Source organism: Sarcophilus harrisii, chromosome 1, assembly GCF_902635505.1.
Source record: "Sarcophilus harrisii chromosome 1, mSarHar1.11, whole genome shotgun sequence".
In the NCBI taxonomy this organism is placed as follows: Eukaryota; Metazoa; Chordata; class Mammalia; order Dasyuromorphia; family Dasyuridae; genus Sarcophilus; species Sarcophilus harrisii.
Window position 1 is genome coordinate 189,021,936 of NC_045426.1, and position 6,918 is coordinate 189,028,853.

The following is a 6,918-nucleotide window of genomic DNA, read 5'->3' on the forward strand; positions in this document are numbered from 1 at the left end:
GGAATCTTGTACATGCCCAGAGATGTACATTTGGCAAGGGCAAGAGCAGCAGTTGGCACAGTACATGGTGCATAGTAGATACTTAGTAAATGCTCAGAGACTGATTTAATTATCAAGGTACTGAAGTAAATACTGAAATGATTACCCATACTTTAAAGTAAAAAGCTTCTTAAAGCCTATTTTCTTATTTCACCAGGGATTCTTAATAATTTTTGTGTCATAGAGTGGCAGTCTGATCAAACTTATGGACTCCACAGAATGTTTCCAAATGTAGCTTATATGTAAGACTTACAAAGAAAACAAATTATATTGAAATATTAATTATCAAAATACGTTTTAAAAACAAGTTTACAGAGCCCAAGTTAAGAACCCCTGCTTTAGAAAAAAATTAATATGAAATAGCGAATCTTTTAGAAATAAGAAAATTTTCATTTGGAAAATTAAGAACAAACAAGAGAAAAACATAAAAAAAAAAAAAATCCTGTATAACTCAATATTTTAAGCCGACCAGACAGGAAAAAATTATATTTCAAATTCATAATTAAAACAATTAAAAATTCACACACATATGGTTGTTTTGTTAAAATAAATATACATGTTTCTTACTGAAGAAAAAAACTGACAATAAATAAAATTGTTTTAGCTAAATAAGACCATTTAATTGAAAGGAGGTAGTAATTGCAAATGCCTTTTAACACAGCAGTATTCTTCAGACTACAAAATCATGGAAACCACAATTTCCAAAGATTCAGTATTGAAGATGATCCAGTGAACAAAGGATACAACAGACATAAAGACTCTTGAAGCATAGTATCAATGATACTTATAAACTAATAAAAAGAAATGGCATGTAACAAGAATAATTAATAATGATGGGTAACACAATTAACGCACTGACACTCATATTACATCAAAACGCCTAGAAAGAAAACCTCTAGCACAGAAAGGGGACATCATATTGATATTCTAGGGGAAAAGAGTCCCGTGCAATTGAAAAAAAAAAAAAAAAATGACTAGAGTTGGAAAACTCACTCTGATGCAATTATTACTATTTATCTGTGTGAACTTGGGCAAGTTACTTAATTTCTCATCTCTTTATACCTTAGTTTCCCTATCTGCCAGGTGGTACAATAGATAAAGCATCAGCCCGGAAGTCAAGAGGACCTGAGTTCAAATCTAATTTCAGACACTTAACACTTCCTAGCTGTGTGACCCTGGGCAAGTCACTTAACCTCAATTGCCTAGGGGTGGGGGGAAACAGTATTCCTAATAAACAATAAAGTTTTAAAAGTAAAAGTTGTATTAATAGGGGAAATTTAGCTTGAACTTTCATGATAGTAAAAATGTTACCTGTTTACATTTTTAACACAAGGTCATGGGTTTAGAGGAGATCTTCGAGATCATCTAATTTTCATTTTCACAGAGAAACTGAGACTCAAAGAAGTTGAGTCTTTTCTAATGTTAAAAAAATATTGAGGGACAGAGATCTATTCCAAAATCAATGTTTTGTTTTTTCCAGTATATTATGCAGCCACCAAATTCATTAGCACAACTTAGTTCACCAAATCAATCATCTATCAGAAAATAAGGAACTTTTTTTTCAGAAAAAGTGAAAACCGCATTTTGTGGATGGAAGTGAGGCGGAAGGAAAAAGGGGGGGGGGGCAGAAAAACACCAGAATAGTCCCAAAATGGGACATCAAATGGTTTAAAAAAAAAAAAAGGAAAGAATACTTGTGTCAATTTCACAATTTAACTAAAGTGAATTCTTTTTATAAAGTAAATTAATAAATGGACTGACATTAAACAAAACTTAAAATATTAGATTAAATGGTCTAATGGAAATAAAATCTATACCTTAATCTAAGTTGTAAATAACAAGTATTTAGCTTTTATCAATCAAGTATGCATTTTAAATCAAATCCATTCTAATAACCAGGTGCCAGAAGAAAAGGTGAAAAGGTAAAAAGTGCTCAGATTTCATACTGACCTCAATCCTAGGTTATAACAGTCCATTTTCTCCCTGGGGGAAAAGGAGAGCCTGGGGGACCCAAGGCAGATGCTCTCTATGCATTAATAAATACTAAAACTGCCTGAACTCTCTTCTGGGCTGTTTCTCTTATGAACTCATTTAAGCAGATACAGGAAATAAAAAGGTTCCCAAAGAGCACACGCTTCTAAATACAAAAACACCTCCCAAAGTCAACTGTAAGTGCTTTAATGATTATCCAAACTACTGCAGGCCTTCATTAGCAGAGACATTTAAAAACTGATTTTTATTAATAATAACTACAGGGACTAAGCTTTTTTTTTAAATACTATGCATTTTAATATTTGCATAATATTCCAAGTTCATTTGTACCCTGATATCAGCGAACAAGAATAATTTAAACTTGATCCAATATACACACTCAAATCTACTCTTCTGGCAGTTTTATTTTCCTATCTTTCCTTTATGTTCTCTTCTTAGAACATGGCCATGATGCTTTTATTGGACTCCCTCACTTCTTGCCAGGACCAAACTGGCTTTATGCAAGTTTCTCACAGATAACACTCCATCTCTCAAATCTTTGCACTGGCCATCCCTTCCTTCATCCTGAAATGTACTCCTTCCTCACCTTAAAGAATCCCCATCTTTTTTCAAGATATAGCTCAAGCATCTTCCACAAAGGGCCTTTTCTCTCTCCCCCCCTCCAGCTGCCAATGTCCTCTCTCTTTAAACTACCTTATAGTTATTTTGTATTTCTTTAGTATATGCCTATATATATTCATGTTGTCTCCAGAAGCAGAATGCAAACTCTTTAATAAGAATTTTTTCCTTTTTTTTTTAATATTTATATTTCCAGAACTCAGCACAGTAATTGAAAGATAGCACTTGTTTTTTTGATGGATTGTTTGTAGAATGCAACTCTGCTACATTCCTGAGTCACTACAAGTAGTAGTGACTCAACCTGGCTCATATATTGTGGAAATTACAAAAGCAAAAATGGTGATTGCCCATTGATTATTTTAAATTAAAAGCACCCATTCCATTGGGAAAAAAATAACTAAAAACAATAAAATCCAGTGATGGAAGATTGTTACAAAACAGATATATACACATTGATGGTGAAAATGGAAACTTGTACAATACTTTGGAGAGCAATATGGCAACATGCAATAAAGTTACAAAAAGAATCTCTTTTTCAATCTAATAATCTCATTGTTGAGAAAATGACCTGAAAAAAAAAAAATGTGTAGAATGTGTAGAAATACATTCAAAGACTTTATAGTAAGTGTTACTGTGTTAACTGAAAGCAACTTGTATGCACAAAAATAGTGGAATTGTTAAATAACTTGTGAAACATTACTATAATTGAATTCTATAAAATAATAAAAATTAACATGAAAAATATGAAAAATTCTTATTAAAAAGTACAAATAGAACAAAACAGTAATAGAAGAAGATAAACTATTGATTTTGTCAAATTGATACTTATATTGATATTGTACAATTGATAGATTGATTCCTATTTTCATGTATCACTGAACAGCATTTGTTGCTTAGCTACCTATGACCGCTCATATTCCATGTGGTTCTAAAACCGGAGAAAGCAATGTACAAATCTAATTAAAAATATGTATCGGTTCAGAAACAGCCTAGGATAAGTGAGCTATAAGAAAGGGGGCAAAGTCATCTCTGCCACTTCCTTGTCTCTGCATATCTAGGCAAGTCATTTAACAATTCTAGATTTCCAAATAAGAAAGTTGGACTAAATGACCACTGGTTCCTTCTAATTCTGAATTCTACAAAATAAGTTGCTTTATATACCATTAAATGTAAAATGGTGCTTTATCAGACCTGAAGCATAAGATAATCAAGTACTTTCATTCCAGTTTCATGTCCATATCACTATACAAGAAAAACTGAAAAAGCCTGTTGTTTATCTAATATGCTATAACCAATAAATAAATGATTAGAGCTCTACAGATTGTTTCCCTCTTCTTATCACTCACACAACCCAGAATTTGCCAGTCCAACCACTATCATCAACCACTCATAGTTTTGCAATACTGGTCTATATGATCCCCTATGAACTTCAATAAAGGTGAATTAAGCACCTTCTACTTATACATGCAAGGCCCTGTAGTAGGGACTGGGGATACAAAGACAAAAAAAAAAAAAAAAATAAGCAGTCCCTTTGAACTCCCAAATTGGGATCAAAGTTAATTTACTTTATACAAGTATTAGCATATAAAACAGGGACAATGCCACCACCACTAAAATAAGCAAATCACAAAAGTTTCCCTTTGTCTCAATTTGTGATATGTTAACAATAGTCATTCCTAGATAACTCAATGATTGAGGATAAATATCATTTCTTTGAAACTGCTTTGGAATAATTATGGTCATCATAATTGCCCATGATAAAAAGAAAATTATGATTATTTTGAAAGACAGTGTTGAATAGTGGTAACTGAAATGAAATTGGAATGAGGAAAGACTTAAGTTGGAATCCTACTTTTAATGTCTATTAGCTACATGTGACTAGCAAGAAAAACCCTCCTGTAAAATGAGGTTAATAATGTATATAATATATCTAAATTATGATGCTGTTATGAAGATTAAATGAGATGAAGAATGGAATGCTACTTTGTAAACTTATAGAAATACCAACTATTAATTCCTTGATGAGCTTGTACCACAAAGCTGGTTAGTCTGAAAACCCCTCACACACAATTTTCCACAATACCTTTTTGAAATATTGGGGGAAAATTGACTTGTTAATATAGCACAGTTTGTCAGTAAAACTATTCCTATGTATACCTCAGCATCATGGTAAAGAAATGCAAAACAGACTTGCCTTTAGAAAATACATTCTGAATACCCATTCTAATTGAAAAGGAAAACAGTATTCCAAATCAATTTCAAAGTAAAAAGTGTTAATAATAGTTCATTTATCTAGTGATTTCCATCTTAAAATACTTTCTTCTGTGAGGTAGGCAATAAGCAGTATTAAGTATCCCTATTTCACTGATGAGGAAATGAAGACTGAAAGAGTTCCTCAGTGGCATAAGCATCACTGTCAGAACCAGAGATATCTTTTTTTTTTCTTTCATTTGACTAGATCTGTGTCGGTGGAATAGAGACTCCAGCTGAGGATGCAGGCTCCACATTTACAGTATCAAAGAGATTTGCTTGGAGCCCTGAGATTAAGTATCTTCCTTGGGACCCTAATTAAATTAAACATCTTGCCTTAACATAGAGATAATCTGAAGCAGCTCTTCTGACCCCAAATCCTATGCTCCTACAATCTAATCCAACAACTACTTCTGAAAATAAATTCAGATACGGTGATACGGTATTTAAGTCTATCATTTCATTGAAGTTTAGATAAAGCTCACTCATCTTTAAACTTGAAAGAAGCAGTAGTTCTCAAAGTGTGATTGCCCAGACCCTTTAAGGAGATACTTGAGGTCAAAACTAGTTTTCTAATAATAAGATGTCTTAATTTTTAATAAGGCAAAAATTGATAGTGACAGCCTATATTAAAAGAGTCTTATTAATTTCTAAAAGTTTAAAAAAGTTCTCAAAGTGTGGTCCTCGGAAGGAGGTCCTGAGATCAAAATATTTCATCATGATAAGATGCTTTAAATAAATGACAAAAAAATAATAGAGTCCATTTAGAAGTCATGGGCAATAATTTTTGAGACGGTAAGAGTATTCAACGTGTCATTTCTTCCTTCAAGGGGTCTTTGAGGTCAAAACTAAAGGGAACACTCAATAATTTTTAAGAGTGTAAACCAAACCAAAAAATTTGAAAAATCTTAAGTGTAGTGGATAGAGTGCTGGTAGTCTCAGAAGGAAGACTTGTATTCGAGTTTTGTCTGACAAAAAACTGGTTTGGGTGACCTTTTCGGACTCTAAAATGAAATGTCTAACAATTGTTGATGTATTTGGGGTAAGTTTTCCTTAGGGAAATCACAACTTCGCGCCCGTCCTCTCTCCCTCCAGAAAGGAGAAGGAGCAAGTTAAGGGGATAGCATTGCTTTAACCAATGGGTTGAACTCTTTCTCGGGGATCACTCTACAAGGACCGCGTTTAATGGTCCATTTCTGGAGCCACTTTTCTAGGGAGCTCATGTCTGGCGCGCACTCCCTCTCGGGTAGTAAGTTCTAAGTGCCCCTCCCCCCCTTCTCCCCGGTCTTTTCCAGAGGGCACTTTTGACATCTCGTGACCTGGTGCCTAGGTCTTCCGTGCGACCCTTTCCTTTGCTCCGGCAGCATTCTCGAGGGGAGCTTCGGGGGCGTGTCCGCACGTTCCCGGGGCTGTCATCGGGGATCCCAGCTGGGAGCAAACCCGACGGGTCGGGACCTTGGGCCCCACCCCGTTCCCCACCCCCCTCGTCCTCCGCCCCAGCCCGCTGAGCAGCGACAGCAGACCGGCCGAACCTACCTGGGTTTAACCCCTGCCCGAGGGCCTGGGGAGACTGAGAGGAGGGAGTAGGTCTAGGGGGAGGGGGCGTCCCCAGGAGGTCGGGGAAGGGGAGGGTCAGGGGGCGGGGCGCCTCACCATCTCAGGCCGGACTCACTCGTGTGCTTGTTGTGATCTCAGCTCCCCGGATGCGGCGCCACTGCCGAGTTCAAGTTGCACTTCCGGGGTCTCTTACGTCATTGATCCCGCAGCTACCAACCCGGAAGCTTGCGGTGCGCGTGCGCGCGGCGGCAACCGATGGGACGGTTAGCGGCGGCGGCGGCGGCGCGCGTGCGCATTCTGAGCTGAGAATCTGGGCCCCGGCTTGGGGAGCCATAGGCGCTCGCCTTGCTCCGGAAGCAAGCTGTTCAGATCGCGGGCCCGGAAAGAGCCGGGCCTGAAGGCTTGGCCGCCGTGGACCTCGGCTGCAGAACCGAGGAGGGAGGAAGCCCAGAGAGAGACTCG

At 36.9% G+C, this 6,918-nt stretch overlaps 1 protein-coding gene across 2 annotated transcripts in view; it reads right to left on the minus strand.

Moving 5' to 3' along the window:
* Positions 1-6,632, minus strand: part of FAM172A (family with sequence similarity 172 member A) — a 501,056-nt gene extending 494,424 nt beyond the window's left edge. Inside the window, exon 1 of one of the 2 annotated variants that reach the window (XM_031967600.1) lies at positions 6,553-6,632. The gene's annotated coding sequence lies outside the window, so the exon portion shown is untranslated. The remainder of the gene's footprint in view (positions 1-6,552) is intronic. The other variant, XM_031967592.1, reaches the window with a different exon arrangement.
* Positions 6,633-6,918: the final 286 nt, after the last annotated feature.